The sequence below is a fragment of the Plectropomus leopardus genome, chromosome 22 (genome assembly GCF_008729295.1).
Source record: "Plectropomus leopardus isolate mb chromosome 22, YSFRI_Pleo_2.0, whole genome shotgun sequence".
Taxonomy (NCBI): domain Eukaryota; kingdom Metazoa; phylum Chordata; class Actinopteri; order Perciformes; family Serranidae; genus Plectropomus; species Plectropomus leopardus.
Window position 1 is genome coordinate 8,926,503 of NC_056484.1, and position 17,092 is coordinate 8,943,594.

The 17,092-nt window shown below is 37.5% G+C and overlaps 1 pseudogene; it reads left to right on the plus strand.

Moving 5' to 3' along the window:
* Nucleotides 1-1,140: 1,140 nt before the first annotated feature.
* On the plus strand, nucleotides 1,141-14,097 carry LOC121961422 (annotated as a pseudogene).
* The last annotated feature ends 2,995 nt before the right edge of the window (nucleotides 14,098-17,092 follow it).

Genomic DNA, 17,092 nt, shown 5'->3' on the forward strand with positions numbered 1-17,092 from the left:
TAGTAAATACACCTGCTTTTGATAATGTGATAATCCCGGTTGGAAAAGCACTCTTTCTTACCAGAAAGCATCTGTTTTTTAGACCACAGTACTTGCAGGACAAGCAGTAATTTCTCTGTGAAAAAAAGGGTTTTGCAGACTTTAACTCTGCCTGGAAAAACACTATTTCTCACAAAAAAAATACTGCTTTTCCTGCTGGAAAAGCACCAATGTCCTGGTAACAGCCAACAGCTTTTCGTGGCAGCACCCCCGCCAACAGGTTGCTACAAAACACCCACGATTGGAACGTAAAAAGCTGCTGGAAACAGCAATGACTTGCTAAAACGGAATTACTTTTGTTATTTATTGGTCTTGAACAGCAGTCTACAGTAGTGTGCTGCTCAGCAGGTGCCTCACCAAGGTGACACAGCATCCACTTTTCCTTCTACCTCCCAATTTCAGCTCATATGTTATGTCACTTCAGAGAAAATTGAAAGGATACGTTTGAAACATGTAAATGTAACATATATTAATGCTTCAAAGAAACATATATTTTTTTCCTCTGGCAAAAGGGGTGGGTATTTTTTATCCACTATGTTCGTTTCATTTGGTTTTGTGGTTACTCACCAGGAAGTGTTCTGTGGTGGACTGAAGAGAATGGTAAAGTAGGGGGCATGTCAGTAATGATTAAGATGCACAGTCAAGTGCATCAGTCAAGTATGACCTGTATGATTGTGCCACCAGTCTGCTCATATCAGGCCAGTAGTGCTTGTTCTGTGCTATTATGTGGCTTGTGTTGGCATAGACCACCTTAAATCAAATAACCTTTATTGCATGTAATTAGACACACTTGCCCGAGTTAATAAAAGGGCTGTAAAAGACCATAAAAATGCCTCAACATCAGTAAATTATATCTAAGTAGTATTCCCCTCCACGAAAATACTGTTGCTCTTATATAAGTGGAATAAATCCTTGGTAAAAACAGTTGTATTCTTCTTCTGTTCTCAGCTTTTCTGCACATTCAGAGTCTGCACATCAACCTAAATCTGTCCAGCCACGAACTAAACCCAGAGTGTGAAGCTCAGCTGGACAGGAACAGAGACTCTAACTCGTCACCATTACAGGCCGTGAGGACGGAGTGACTTACTGACCCCACTGGTCTGTAGTGGTCCCACCATGGGGAAGACTGGACAGAGCACAGTGGACTTAAACTCCCCAACAGAGGTCAAACAAGCGGTTCCCTTCGAGGAGCTGGACCCTGTGGCGCCCCCTGCAGATGAAAAGAAGAAAAAAGAAGAGCCGCCTGACAGGGGGAGCTGGAAGGGAAAGTTTGATTTCCTGCTGTCATGTGTGGGTTACGCCATTGGCCTTGGAAATGTGTGGAGGTTTCCTTACCTGTGTGGCAAGAATGGTGGAGGTAAGAGATTTAATGCAAGTGACTGAACCAAAAGATCTTCAGTCAGTTTCAAGTTGATTCTGATGACATTATACTTACTATGTTAGAAAAAAAACAGTATTTTGTTGTTTATTGTGTTGAGATTTGCTAGATATTTTACCCTAAAGCCACAACAGTTTTACTGTAAATACACAAAAAAATGTAGTATTTATGTTAAATGATGTTTTGACACATTACTTTGCCATGCAATGAGCCTCTACTGAGGCAGGTGATGGTTTCTCTAGTCCTAACCTAGCTCTTTACCTGCACCCACATGCTTAACACAACCCCTCATAGCAGGTTTTATTTACTTTTATTCTACAATATCACCAGCAAACAACATGCCTGCCAAATACAGTCAGCTAACACTGTATTAAAATAGCCAGGAATGATGCTAATGCCATCAACAGCCAAATAATCAGCCTCAGCCACCTCAAACACTGACCCTAGATTAACATTTTCAAGTTGAACATGATAATTCTCCGACATACTCGGCACACAGGAGAAGTTTCGGATATGCATCTTCAATGCAAGATGCCACTAAATCATTGACCTTCAAATTATTTTATTGATTAGCTAACCTGACCCGAGACCTCTCTTCTAATTTTTACCTATTTGGAGATGGCAATATGTTGAATTATGTTTGAGAGTTGTTTGTTCCATACAAACAGAGCAACTATACAGTGAGATAGAGCATGTACCATTAAGGCAGAGTCCAGTGCAATTTTTGCAATTCAGTGATTTTAGTCCCCTAACCGTACCCTAGACCATGCCTTATTAACCTTTTGAAACCTGAACAAATTTCCTTGATTTCTTTCAAAACATGTGAAGAAGGCAATGACCAATGAAAAAAGATATAACCAAGACATTTAGAGAGAAAAAAATAATATAAGAAAATTACCTGAAAATATTTTTTTTAAGAAAGAAAGTGAAAAAAACCATTTGCGTTTAACTGATCCTGCATCTTTCTGATAGTTGGTGCTGTAGCGAGGGTTGATGCCTTTATGGGTGGTCAGCACTGCCCTCCCTGAAGCCTGTGTCCCCTACAGCCTACCTGATGCCCTAATGATAACCACCGCCATGGTCAAAACTAACTGTGAAATTGTGCTCGGTGCCACGATGCATATCTCCAACTGCTGCCACGCTGTATTAAACTCTGCAGCTGTGATACATATATGAATTTTCTGAAAATATTCCCTCACTAGCCCCTTGTCTATATCTACTTTGAAGTACTTGGATTCTTCCCACGGTCGACTTTGTGGAACAGGACCAAATGCATTTTCTAAAAACCATATGTGTATCCTTTTTACTTCCTGTCACAAACCCAAAACCTTACTCATAACTTAGATCTCCCAGCTCCTTTTCCTCCTTCCAGTGCACCTATCAAATCTAAATTAACAGTTACCGTTATGCCCCTCTCTTTAGCCATAGGCCGATTCATTGACTTGTTAAGAAATGCTGATCAGCGATTATTCAATTAATCATAAAACTAATGATTAACCATGTTTCATAGGTTATTTGACAGAAGTTGCCCTTTAAGAATACACTATGTAAGAACGAGGTCCTCAGCTACCCATTAACCTTTACAGAAACTTTTTTAATCAGCTGTAAAACTTTTATTGAACTTTTCTGTGTGTTCTCTGGAAGATGTCTGCCATCTGCATGCATATTTTAAATTACACTGTCTTCTGGCGTTTCTCATAAAATGCTAATAATTTAATAATAAAGGAGATCTTCAGGCAGGAGCTGTGCTTTAACAAATTGGAGAGAGGCGTGTGTCACTCTTACCACAATATTACAGCGATATTTAATTTCTCTGTCGATCCAAATTGAAGAAAAGGACACTTAATTTGTTCAAATTGAATATTTAGGTTTCACACACAGTCTCGTTTTTATTAAACTGTAATGAGATCTCAGTTACATCAGTGTGATGGTGCATTATGGATATTACTTTGACATCTTTGTGATATTCCTGATTGCTGAAAACCAATCATTTTACACATAAAGTTATTCTAATTACTATGTTCCACATGTTGGACCAAGTCATTGTTTGCAAATTAAGAGTAATGCAACAGAGTAATGTGCTACTACTACAAATAATAATGATAATAATAATAATAACAATAACAATTACTGTTAAACATTTTATTTATAAGCTACATAAATATGTTCATACAATAGATAACCTTTAGAATAATTATTATTATTAAACATTATATTCATAAGAAAAACAAATATGTGAACAAAAATACATAAAAAATGACTATTCTTCATCTTCTTCTTCTTTTGATTGTAATTATATATTTTTTATGATATTACTTTTTATACTACTTCATAAAAATGGCATTGCATTTGTAGAAGAAGGCATTAAAAATTTAAATTTACAAAAATCATGTATTGAATTGCTGAAACAAATGTTTTAAAACAAATGCGACTTAATTTAATCATTAAAAATTAGTGCTGACAGTACACATTCATAGCATATAACACCATTAACCACAACAGAATGTATTTTGTATGTTTATGACCTGTTTTCTTGCATTTGCCTCAGCGCATATTGGAAAAATGTTTATAACTTTCTATTCCCAAATTTGTGTTTTTTGAGACTTTTCTTAATGTGTGTGTGTGCTGTTTGTTATTGCATGCTTTATGCCTGAAGGAAATATAACAAATAACATTAGTTTATTCAGGGACTGAAGGAAATAAATTAATTCATGGCAAATTTTCAGTATTTTTTTTAAGTCAAAATGCTTAAGTGAAATTTCAAGTCACTGCTGTTAAAAACAAGTAATAAGTCTTTTTACATTTTTGCTGAGTCAAGGCTAAAGTCATCAAATTTGTGACTCAAGTCCACACCTCTGCTGACCATGAACTCACCAAACCTGGTGTGTTTATCTCCCCTCTGATCTATCAGGGGCATTTCTGATCCCGTACTTTATGACCCTGGTGTTTGCTGGGATTCCTCTCTTCTTCCTGGAGACGTCTCTGGGACAGTTCACCTCAGTGGGAGGGCTGGGGGTGTGGAAGCTCATCCCTATGATGAAAGGTATGATTTGGATATTAATGAGATTGTTGCATAATTTAGATTTACACATATAACTTTCTCACATGATCCTCCTGAGTATAGATAAGCATTCTGAGCATCCCAACCGGGCAAATATGTCACCAGGAATATGCACTTACCACCAAGATTTGAGCTCTAATTCTGTTTTGGTGATTAAGCCTCTTTAAAGATTCTGTAATTAGCCTCTTTTTAAAAACACTTTTATACTCCACTTGACTTTTTTGCTCAATATTTACACTTGACATCAGCCTTTGTCTGCGTGCCATTGCACTTGCTGTAAAAATGACAAGGGCATGAAGCTGGCAGAGAGGTGCAGAAACACAAAAGAACTTTTTTAAACAACTTTTTTTTTTTCTCATTTAAGAATCTTCTGCAGCCGGTTCTTGGTGGTAGCAATTATTCCTCTGCCTTCAAGCTCAAAGAGCTCGAGTGAAGCACATTTTATCTCCTGCCAGCACAGACAGCTACAGTGATAGCGAGCGTGCTGCTGTGCCAACTGATACTCGAAGCCAAGGGCGAGTAAACATTAGAAATAGCAAAATAACAGTGATGAGGATGATGAAGATTATAACTAACACGCCGAGTCACGCCGTTTTTGTTTTTTTTTTTCTTTCAGGAGAAATCTGCTCTGTTGTACTCAGATATAATCCTGCATGTTACTCATTAGAGTTTAGCTGATTTGTAACACATTGTGATGTAAAATGCTGATGTCTGAGCCTCTTCCTTCTTCAGGTGTCGGTTTGGCTGCAGTGGTTCTGTCCTTCTGGCTCAACATCTACTACATTATCATCATCGCCTGGGCACTCTACTACTTATTCAACTCCTTTGGTTCGGTATGTTTTGTAATCTCGCAACAGGATTTGTATATCTTAAGCAGAGCAGAGTGTTTAGTGTTCAGATTAACTGGCAACAATAATTTGAGATTTTATACATCTTTCACTTTTTCTGACAACGGATTAATTGATTATTTGGCTACATAATCAACAATCAGTTCTGAAAATAATTATTAAGGGCATTTAAGATAAGATAAGTATAAGCAAATAATGCAACATATATATATATATAAACGCCTAGCAATTTATCTGTTTCATAACTAAATGAATATCCCTTCCTCTAATTACAGTGTGCCAACAAAAACGATCTAGAAAAAAAAAAAAAAAAAAATATATATATATATATATATATATATATATATATATATATATATAACCAAAATCCCCAAAATGTCAAACTTGAACTTTAAAACTCTGAATTGAATATTAGGCCAAGAGAAGGATATTTACTCAATTATTTTAGATTTTTTTAGGCAATAGCATATAGGAAAGCATATTATTATCTGAATGACACAAACCTAAACGATTTGAGACGTAGTTCATGTTTATCAACTCGACAGTGCCTGTCTTTCTCTGTCTCTGCCTTTGTGTCACGCTGCTTTTGAATTTCTCTGCATGAGCGCCAGGCTCAAAGAAGCCTGTTGGAAGAAAGCCTATGCAGGAATCGAGCATGAGGCTCTTTATTTGGTTGGATTATCAAATCAAGGAACAGTATGAAGTCAAGGGGACACACAATAGAAGTTTTTGTGTTTGTCTGTGAAGAAAAGAGGAATTACTTTGTCATATTCATGCATTTGTGTTGTTTTCAGGAGCTGCCATGGCAAAGCTGTGATAACCCCTGGAACACAGAGAAATGTTTCTGCAACTATAGTCTGACAGACACCACCAACCTGACCAGTGCTGTCACCGAGTTCTGGGAGTAAGATTTGTTCCTGACATACAGTGTGTGTGTGTGTGTGTGTGTGTACAAGAACATGTTGAAGCTAATTCTGGAAGTCACTTGTACCCATCTGTGTCTGAATCCAGCAGTGTATGTGTGTTCCTGTAGGCGTAACATGCACCAAATGACCGGTGGTCTGGAGGAGCCAGGGGAGATTCGCTGGCCCCTGGTGGGCACTCTGGCACTGGCCTGGGTCCCTCGTCTATTTCTCAATCTGGAAAGGAGTGGAGTGGACAGGGAAGGTCAGACTTAATGCTTCAGTTTCTCTATGTTCTTTCCCTGTCCTCTTTAATTCTTTAACACTTTGAAACCTAAGCAAACTGGTTTGATTACTTTCAAAAAGAAATGTGGGAGGTAACAAGCAACTGAACAAGACATGGCCCAAAAATTAACAAAAATAAGAAAATTACCTGAGAATAAGCACACAAAAAAGCCCCAAAACAACCAGAAAATGACTATGAAAAAAAGAGATATTTCAAATATAAAATCTTTATAATTATAAATATAGTTTTCTTTATGTTCATTTTTTAAAAAAAAAAATATTGTTATTTTCTAATAATCTTCCCTTCTCTTTTAAAGATGAATTTTAGCTTAGATTTCTTGTGAGTTTTGTGGGACATTTCTTGCCATTGCCTTTTTCCTATGCTCTCAAAAGCTCTCTCTCTCTCTCTCTCTCTCTCTCTCTCTCTCTCTCTCTCTATATATATATATATATATATATATATATATATATATATATATAAATATGTGTGTGTGTGTGTTTTGTGTGTATATATAGATATATATATATTACTCTGCCTCCTGCCTGGGATTTTCAAATTACAGCAGTCCAAGCGATATATGTAAGCCGAAACACATTTACACATTCACTGCCAGTGGATAATTGGATTTTAATGTGTGGCATCTGAGAGCTGTGAGAAAAATTAATTCCCCCAAGGCCCCGGCCTTGACGGACATTACCAATTAAGCATAATGATTATGCTACAGGCTCCGGCATCGTCTTTTGGCAAAGAGTAGCCATTGAAATTTTTTAATAGATGAGAATTTTTTTTACACTACTTTGAAAACAAGGGATTTTGCATCTCTTGTTGACTTTTTTTAATTATTTAAAAGAAATTGCTTTGAGGTGTTTACAATTGGGATTAACTTTAAAACAAAATCCAAACCTCATATGGGTTTTTAGCTTCAGAAGAATAGAAATCAGTGTCAATATGAATAACTTAAAAGACGTCTTTCTCTCTCTCTCTCTCTCTCTTTTTCTCTTAGGTGGTGTATTTCTCTGCCACCTATCCGTACGTCATGCTTTTCATCCTGTTCTTTCGTGGGGTCACTCTGCCTGGAGCCATAGACGGCATCCGCTTCTACATCACTCCAGACTTCAATAAGCTCATCCGGTCTGAGGTAGACAGTTTACACACAAACATGTTCATACACAAACACTAATGAATATGAGCATTACATTTTGTGATTGCTGCACCAAACACATTGTTCTACTGAACGTATACCTGTTGTCCTCACTCTTGGACACTTTTATGTGCCATTGAGTGACAGCAAAAGCACAACACACTCATCCATATACAAACAAGATAACATCTCTGTGAAGTCAGTCTACAGCTGATTCCAACACAAAAGTGGACAAGGTGCAAAACCTTATCAATTTTTAGGGTTAATAATTGTACATTTATGCTATATAACATTTGTAGTTTGATATGTCATTCAGATTTGACCAGTTTTTAGCAACAGGAAACAATCTAAAATGCTGTTAATTAGGAAATACTCATTTGACAACTTTATAATTGTCTAATATTAGGACACTGGGATTTTATTGATGTCTAATTTTGGACATTGGGATTTTATTAATGCCTTGTTTGAGGACATTGGGACTTTATTATTGTCTCATTTGAGGACAGTGAGACTTAATATCATCTCATTTAAAGAGATAGGGACTTTACTATCGTCTCATTTGAGGACAATAGGACTTCATTATTAACTCATTTGAGGACATTGGAACTTTTTCATTGTATTATTGCAGTATTTCACTCAGGCAAATTAGGTTTGGCAGACTGTTCCTACAAACAAAGAGGACATTTTAAGCTTGGAGTATGGCGCAAGGGATATTCATTTAGTTATGAAACAGATAAACTGCTAGGCGTTTACATATGTTGCATGATTTGCAATGTTGTTGTCACAAAACAGTGTTCAGGCATTGAAATGAACAGTTTTGAACATAGACTTAACTGTGACCCTTAATCCATGGAGTTACAAAACACTCAACAAACATTGCATTCTTTGCAATTTTGTTTTTGCACATCAATGTTCAGGCATTGAAATAAACAGTTTTAAACTTTAAACTATATTTTATACTATTAAAAATAAACCCAATGTCCACAAATGAGGACATTTTTTTTTTTTTCATAAAAAAAAAAAACCTCATGTTAAACTTAGTGTTTAAGACTTGTCAGGTCCTAAATAGCTGAGATAAATTAAAAATGCATACCAAACACATGCTTGTGTTTCATGAGGGTATATGTGTTTTGTGACAGGTGTGGCTGGATGCAGCAACTCAAATCTTTTTTTCCTATGGACTGGGCCTTGGCTCGCTCATCGCACTCGGGAGCTACAACACGTACAACAACGATGTATACAAGTAAGAACATTCAGCTCTATACGTCCTGATAGCTGATAGTTGTTATGTTATCCCCACTGTTCATTTTGTTCCTGTCTCTTCAGGGACTCCATCATAGTATGCTGCATTAACTCCTGCACCAGCATGTTTGCAGGCTTCGTCATCTTCTCCATTGTAGGCTTCATGTCCCATATCACCAAGAAACCTGTCCAGGAATTAGCAGCATCAGGTAAAGCACTATTTTGACTTGTTTGGCAATGCAGAACAGCACAGGACTTCTTTTTTTTTGTCATAATTCAAAGTTTTATTGAGTTTTATGGAAATAATATTTCATTAAATCAATGTGACAAAACAAACAAACAACAACAAAAAAACTCACAGGTAACCAAACAGGAATCGCTGTAAGAAAGGAAGTGATTTGGTAACAATGTGATGGGCAACAGTTGGTGTGCATGGCAACGATCCTAGATGTACTGTAGCAAACCATCCAATTCCTGTCAAGGTTAGGTTGCTCTCGAAATACAAACCCACTAAAGCTTTACCATTTTACTTTAACTATGTCATTTTTCCAGTTCAATCTTCCAACAACTATTTCATCATTTGCTTCTGTCACATTTTCAGTGTATGAGTTGAAAACTTTTTATCTAACATCTTAAAATCAACCAGGCACAGTTTTTTTTAAGCCCGTAATTAATACTCAAAATGCAAATCTACTAACTGCCGCGCTGCAGTTTGTCCCGAAGGAGACACAACGTTGGTGATCTAGACAGGTAACGTTCTCGTCATTAACCTATATATTCCTGAACATTCCTCCATTAGGAAATACCATGGGAGAGCCATAATGAGCAACACAAGACTTTTTAAAATCTTTTCCCCATTCCTTTCAGTAAAAAAAGCCTACAAATAATGCACCAAAAATAGCATGGTGTTTCAGTTTTTTTCCTTTTTCTATATTGTCAGTGCTTATAGATTTCACTAGGCTTTAATAACTAGTATGCCATTCAGAGAAGCATTTTTAATTTAAACGTTGTGTCTTCTGTGTGACATTTAGGTCCAGGTCTGGCGTTTTTGGCTTATCCTCAGGCCGTCACCCAGCTGCCCATGTCCTCTCTCTGGGCCATCCTCTTCTTCTCCATGCTAGGGCCAGGACAGTCAGGTACAAATAAGTACACCCTCTTCTCCATGCTCATGATGCTGGGCCTGGACAGTCAGGTACAAAATAGTACACGCTTACTGAACACACTGCCGTTCTGTCATGACACTACCAAAAACTGCATGATGTGAAATCTAAAGAGCAGTGAGCTGAACAAGCAGAAGCAAGTATTGTAGGCATGAGACACCCAAATTCAGTGATACGTGACTAAATACATTTCTTCAAACACTCTCTTTGATTACAAGTTTGAGGTACTTCCTTTAATCTCCTGACACTTTCTACTTACTCCACTACAGTCCAGAGGAAATATTGTACTTTTTACTTCACTACATTTATCTGATAATGTTAGTTACTACTTCCCTTACAAATTAAGAGTTTTGCACACAAACCAAAAATAGATAAAATTCATTTTGCAACTATTTTGATAATTGTTTAAAAACATTTTTAACCAAAAAATATTTCATGGTTCCAGCCTCTCAAATATGGAGATGTATTGCTTTTCCTTTTAAATATTTTAATCATTTTTGATCTATTAAATTGATTGATATGATTGAAAAACTACAGTTCACGTTGATCCATGTCTTTTAATAATGTCACATATTAGTTTTGCACAGTGGAGGGCTTCATCACAGCTCTTATGGATGAATATCCGCTATTGCTGAGGAAGAGGAAGAAGGTCTTCATCCTCATAGTCTGCTTCATCTCCTTCATCATCGGCTTTTCCAACATCACACAGGTACACCACATATCTGTGTATTGTGTATCTTTGTCCGGGGTTTTATAAAAAAAATGAAGTTATGCTGCAGAATGTGTGAATATATGAGTAAGTCAGGTGTCGTTTAAAACTTAACACACATACTGTACTCACCTGAACATTAACACATTTTTCTGACACTGGGGAGAAGAGCCCCCTCCTGCATTATACATAATGACAAAACGATCTCACAACAACCTGCGGTGTACGTTCATCATGCATTTTTTATTCAATAAAGAGGGGGGTATTAATATTCAGCAAATATCTGTATGTGTCTGTGTGTGCTAAAATCATCCAGGGTGGTCTGTACGTGTTTCAAGCTGTTTGATTACTATTCCGCCAGTGGGATGTGTCTTCTCTACCTCGTCTTCTTCGAAACCATCTCCATATCCTGGGTTTTATGGTAGGAAATCTATTTTATGAAGTCTAAACCAAACACTGTAGAGCAAAAATACTTGGGTGCCACTTCTGCATAATAACAGGAGGCCAGAGACCAGTTGCAGCAGCAGCCCCATGCATGTTTCTAAGATTTTAGGACATTTATAGGATTATATATAATTTCTAGGATTTTAGGACATTTTCAGAATTTAAGACATTTCTAGGATTTAAGCATGTTTAGGATTTAAGGATATCTCTAGGATTTGGGGGCATTTGTAGTACTTTAGGACGCAGGATTTCAGAATATTTCTATGATTTTAGGATGTTTCTAGGATTGCATGACATTTGTAGGATTTTTGCACATTAATAGAATAGCTAGGACTTCTGTTGGGGGGGGGGGGGGGTCCTCCAATATAATTTTGATAAACAATCTCTATTTTGATACTGCACTCTGGCCCTTTATATATACTAAAAGGAAAAAAACAATTCTTGTTGAGAATTCGAAAATGGGTTGGAGGGCCACCCAGCACCCTATCAGGGGCCAGATTTGGCTTGCAGGCCGTAAGTTGAATATCATTGCTGCAGAATGAAATCAAATGTACCCAAAGCTGAGACAGAGCTGGACAGAAAGGACTACATTGTGCCAAGTTACCAAATGAAACAAGCATGTCGATTTCCTATACACACTGTCCAACACAGGAAATTACATCTATCTGCTCCACTTTCTGTGATAAGCCTCTCAGTCCAATCAGCTTTCCCTCTCTTTCACCCCATGAGGCTTTGTTCTTGTACTTATTATCTCCACATTAACACACACACACTTCTTCTTTGCCCTTCTCTCTTCATGCCACAGGAGCTGAAAGGTTTTATAAGAACATTGAGGACATGATCGGCTACAGGCCATGTGGCTGGTGGAAGCTCTGTTGGATGTTTTTCACTCCGCTGATCTGCCTGGTAGGTGGAGAATGAGCATCGATTTTCCCCCCCAAAATAGACATTTTTCGAAGTCAAACTCTAACATGTGCTTCCCCTCTCCCTCATGGAGGTCTATCAAACTGCAGCAGGTGTCAATATGTAGAGAACTGATGACATTGCTGAATTGATTTCCTCTGCCTTGTGGTGATTTTGTGCTTCACTGTAAAAGCCCTCGGGGAAATCAAGACAAAGTTATCTTCAGTACTGTGGTGATAAAGGAAGTATAATGTTAAAGGAAGCTGTATCAATGGAAAATTAAGTGTACTGGTCAAAATGAATAAGTACAGCTTTGACGTATAAGTTACAACTTGGCTAATTTTGATTGAAAATTTAATGTTTTTGCCACCACTTTGGTCTAGACTGAAATCTCCTTCTCTGTCTGCCGTATAATTTGGTACACATTTAGTATGTCCTAATTATCAAGTCAGAATTTCAAATCGCTGTGCAAATACCTGAAAAAAAAACTGTGTTTTGCTTTTAGTGCTAATAGCAAATGTAAGCTGTAAGCATGCTAACACACCAAACTAAGGTGGTCAGCATTGTTATTGTGACTGTGTTACTGAGCTCACATTAATATTTAGCTCAAAGCACCACTGTGTCAGAGTATAGTTTCAACATGGGTGCGTATATGTGTTCCCAGGATCCCAATATCCTAACTTCCCAAGTCCCTATTTTCCTGAAGTTCTATGTACTAAGGGTCTTAAATTCCCAAGGTCCTACATTCAGAGGGTTGTGTGAATCCACGGTCCTTATTCTCCTAAGTTTCTAGGTTCCAAGGGTCCTAAAATTCCAAGGTCATAATGGTCCCCTTGTTCCTTGGGTCTTACGATCCCAAGGCCCCATGTTCCCTGGGTCTTAAGTTTCTAAGTGTCCAATGTTTGGAGGGTTGTATGTTTTCAAGGACTTACTGTATGTTCAAATAAAATAACAAATAACTGTTGCTATGAATCTTATACAGGTCCTTGCAAAACAAAATATGGCAATATAAAAGCTGTTGAAAAACAATGTTACATAACCTAAAAATATAAGAAAACATTGACTCTTCTACTGAATGACTCAACTTTAAACGAGATGTCTGAAAACATACAAATGTGGCCAAATGACATGGATTAATTGACATAATTGTATATTGTAGGGGGTGTTTACCTTCAGTGCCATTGAGATGACCCCTCTGACCTTGGGGAAGTACGTGTACCCACTGTGGGGCCAAGTGATTGGTTGGTTCATGGCTTTGTCTTCCATGATACTGATCCCAGGCTATGTCATCTACATGTTCTGCATCACCAAGGGCAGCTTCAAACAGGTACAAACCTCTTATACGTCTCATTGGTTTCTTTATTTTCCAAGTCTCTGCAGTTATAGAGTTATGTTATGTAGGATTCTGCTATGCAAATCCAGTGCATATGGCATAACGGAAACTTAAGTAAACAAAATGAACAGTGCAGGTGATATTTGAGAGATATGGCGCAGGTAGGTTGGCGGCATTTAGACTGCAGGAAGGAGCAGAAAAATGGGTTTGGCTGGAGGCCAACATCATTATCCTGGTCTTAGGTAGGAAGCTACATTTTGAAGGTGAACACAATGTGTTGCAGTTAATTTGTTAGCGCTTGTGTCCTATAAAGCCAGATGTTTGTTCACCTTTTTAAAATTTTATTGCTTAATTCTAAACATTTAGTGTTCCCTACTCTTTGTCAAATTAAAGACATGAGCAGGGCACCTAAAAAGCATATTTTGCTTACTTTTGACTCTATTTATCTATACATTTTGGTTCACCTAACTTTTCACGTCTGCACTCACCTTCACAAATAATGATTAAGAATTTAATACTAATGTGACACTGATGTAACCATCTTTACTTGACCAGCGTTGGCAGAAGATGACAACCTCCCGAGAGGATGAAAAGCCGTCGGGGCATGAAGAATTTACACTCACAGGGAGCGTGGGCGATGCTCCTGTCTAGCCAGGATTGTTCAGGTCGAAATAATTCCTTTGTCTGCCAGGACTTACTGTAGTTGACTCTGAAATTTGACAATGAGACAGATGGAGTCTTGTACAGCATTTTATTATGTTCCCTCCATCTCATATTGTGCTGAAAAATCAGGAGAGGATGAAGATGAGGAGGCGCTTTTGATAAATTTAGAGGATAGAGGATTTTCATGTGCAGTAAAAGAGTGAGCCCTGACCACAGATTGATTGCTATACAGTAGATCAACATCGAACCTTTGTATATACACCATTAATGTATGACTGTAAATCTTCATCCTATTTGTAAATTTTCTCTACTACTCAAAAAAATCACTGTATTTCTCTGTAAGCTTAGCATAAATGTCTTGAATGTTGTTGTACAGAGGCATTTAAAAAATCTGGTGAAACTTGATTCTAAGTGTAAAACTGTGATGCATCAAAGATGGTTTGCTTTTGGTAGCTTAAACAACCAACCAACAATAAAGATGTGAGCCCAACAGTTATATTTGTTGTCTTTGCTGATTCAGAAAATCAAAATATATGTGTATCTAATGCCATTAAAGTTGTAACGGCTGTTTAACATAGACAGTTTCTCAATTAACTCTGAGATAAGTTTTAGAAAGTGTTGTATAATCTCTATCTCTATCTCTATAAGTATTTGCCTTCATGGCAGCTTTTTTGATCAAAATGTTGGAAATTTGTAAATATCATTGCGTCACTATGTTATGTTTGTTTTTTTTTTTAAGATTTGATTCATTCACAATAAAATACAATAAAACCCTCTGCTCTGTCGGTACAGGAAATATGTCAAATCAAACTTCACCCCATTTTTTACATGTCAGTGATACAATTTAAACTTCACCTGGTAACTCCAGAATAAAGTGCTGCTTGAGAAAAGCGATCTTTCGAATCTGCTAAGCAATTAAATCGAAGAATGAAACCAAACAATTGTGTTGAATAGACTTAAATCATCTTTAATAGCATGTTGATATACTGCAAAGACAGGTAGAGAGGGTTCAAAGCCAACTGAGGGAAGTGATGGTTCATATTTGTTACTCAGTTTCCACCTGTTTTACCCTAAATATGTCCATTTTTTATTAACTAGTATGAGCAAACACAGTGTTGAAGAGCCAGACAAGATCCACATGTCATTCATGAAGCGGTGCACTGGTATGGCAGAGCCCTTTTTTCAGTTTCTTTAGGAAAGTTAGCCACTACTGCACTTCCATATCATATGCTGTACTCCCAGCATATGTGTCCCAAAATGCTACATAGGTTTTCTTTCAAACGTAAACTCATGGTTTTCAGTGTGCCTCATATTCATCTTTATTGCACATGGTTGTCTATCTCCCAAAATGCTTCAACAACACATTGTCAAGTAGGGAAAACTATGCAACCATAAAGAAAGGGTGGTGAAAGACAGGGACAAAAATGGCCGCTATTTGGCAAATAAAGGGCGTCATATTTGCTATTGTAAATCCATTTTCTGTTTGAAGGGGTTTCCAACACATTTTTATTACCAACTCGTGAAATACAAATGCTTGGTCAGTGGTCTGTCATGTCAAAATATGATGCACAAGACATCCCTCATGCGTCAGTTTTGGATGCTCGGGGAGGGCATTTCGATTTCCGGTCAGTACAAGTTTCTTTTGAAAATAACCTTCAGTCTTTGCTTTTTAAATGCATACAGTCTCTTTTAAAAATGAATTTACAGCATAGCTGAAACACTTCCGGTTTACTTCCTTATCTTTAGGCAACAAAAGCACACATTGGGTTCGAGAACATCATGGCTTTGAAAAAATTATGTTATTAAAAGATTAAAACATCTCTAGCAGAGTATGCTAAACATACTAGCACACAGCTCTATTATCAAAACAACTTGATTGACTTTTAGTTTTACGCAGGACAATTGACAGAAGGGTTCCAGGTGAAAGTCCACAGTTTGTTTGACCCATCCACCATGAGGATACACAAATATGGCCATGCGGGTCTTCTCATACCGCCACTAAAGAGTGCATCAATGTGTGACACTGATGGGCTACTGACAAAGCATTGGTATTTGACGTGTTGGAAGTGACACTCGGTTGTGCTGTCATACGTTTATTTTCTTTTTTTTAGGTTCAACCACACACACACAAAAAAAAATCTGCCCTCTTCATCTCCCTCAAGCAAATCAGTCATGCACAAAAATCTCAAACTTTTGGGAATCAGAGTTCAATAGGCCTCCAAACTGATGGCATGCATGAGAAAAGAATAACATTTATATCTGAATGTTGATTTAAACAAACAAAAGAGCAATCAAACAATTACGATCCATCAGTGTAAAAATAATATCAGAACTTTTGATATTAACATAACCTTCAAAAGTTTGTTTATAACCAGTAAAAATATGAAAATTGCCATAATAGCTCATCACTTTGAAAGCGCTAATTTTCTCAATGTGTTGTGAAATAATAACAAAAGCAATTATTGGGAGAGAGGTCGGATTTGTTTACGGGAAAGTTTGGATGCTACTGAGAGGTCACACACACACACGCACACACACACACACACACTCATCATCTCTCTCTGACTGTTTTTTCTGCAACCTCTGTCTTTCCACTGGGTGAAATCATGAGTGGAAAAGGACAGAAAGATGAGATAGTGACGTCCCCGCTGTGGCTCTGCGATTATAAATCAACAAATCAGACAGGCGGGGTCAGATGGGAGCAGAGTTAACCGAACATCCATTCCGCAGTACCTGGTGGGGCTTATGTTTAAAAGATGGACGCATTCAGGCTGGGGCAGCCGCTGACCTATTTCAGAATGAAGGACGCGTGACAGGGCTATAGCATTTTGAAGGGGCTAAAGGTAGCTTGCTTGTCCTTTCCGCCACTGCTTGAATGTGGTATTTACAATCTAGGCTGGGGTGAAAGAGAAAGAGATCAGATAATGCATTCTTTTTGTCCCGTTCTTATTTAAAGCAGGCTAGCCAACAGCACAAACAATAC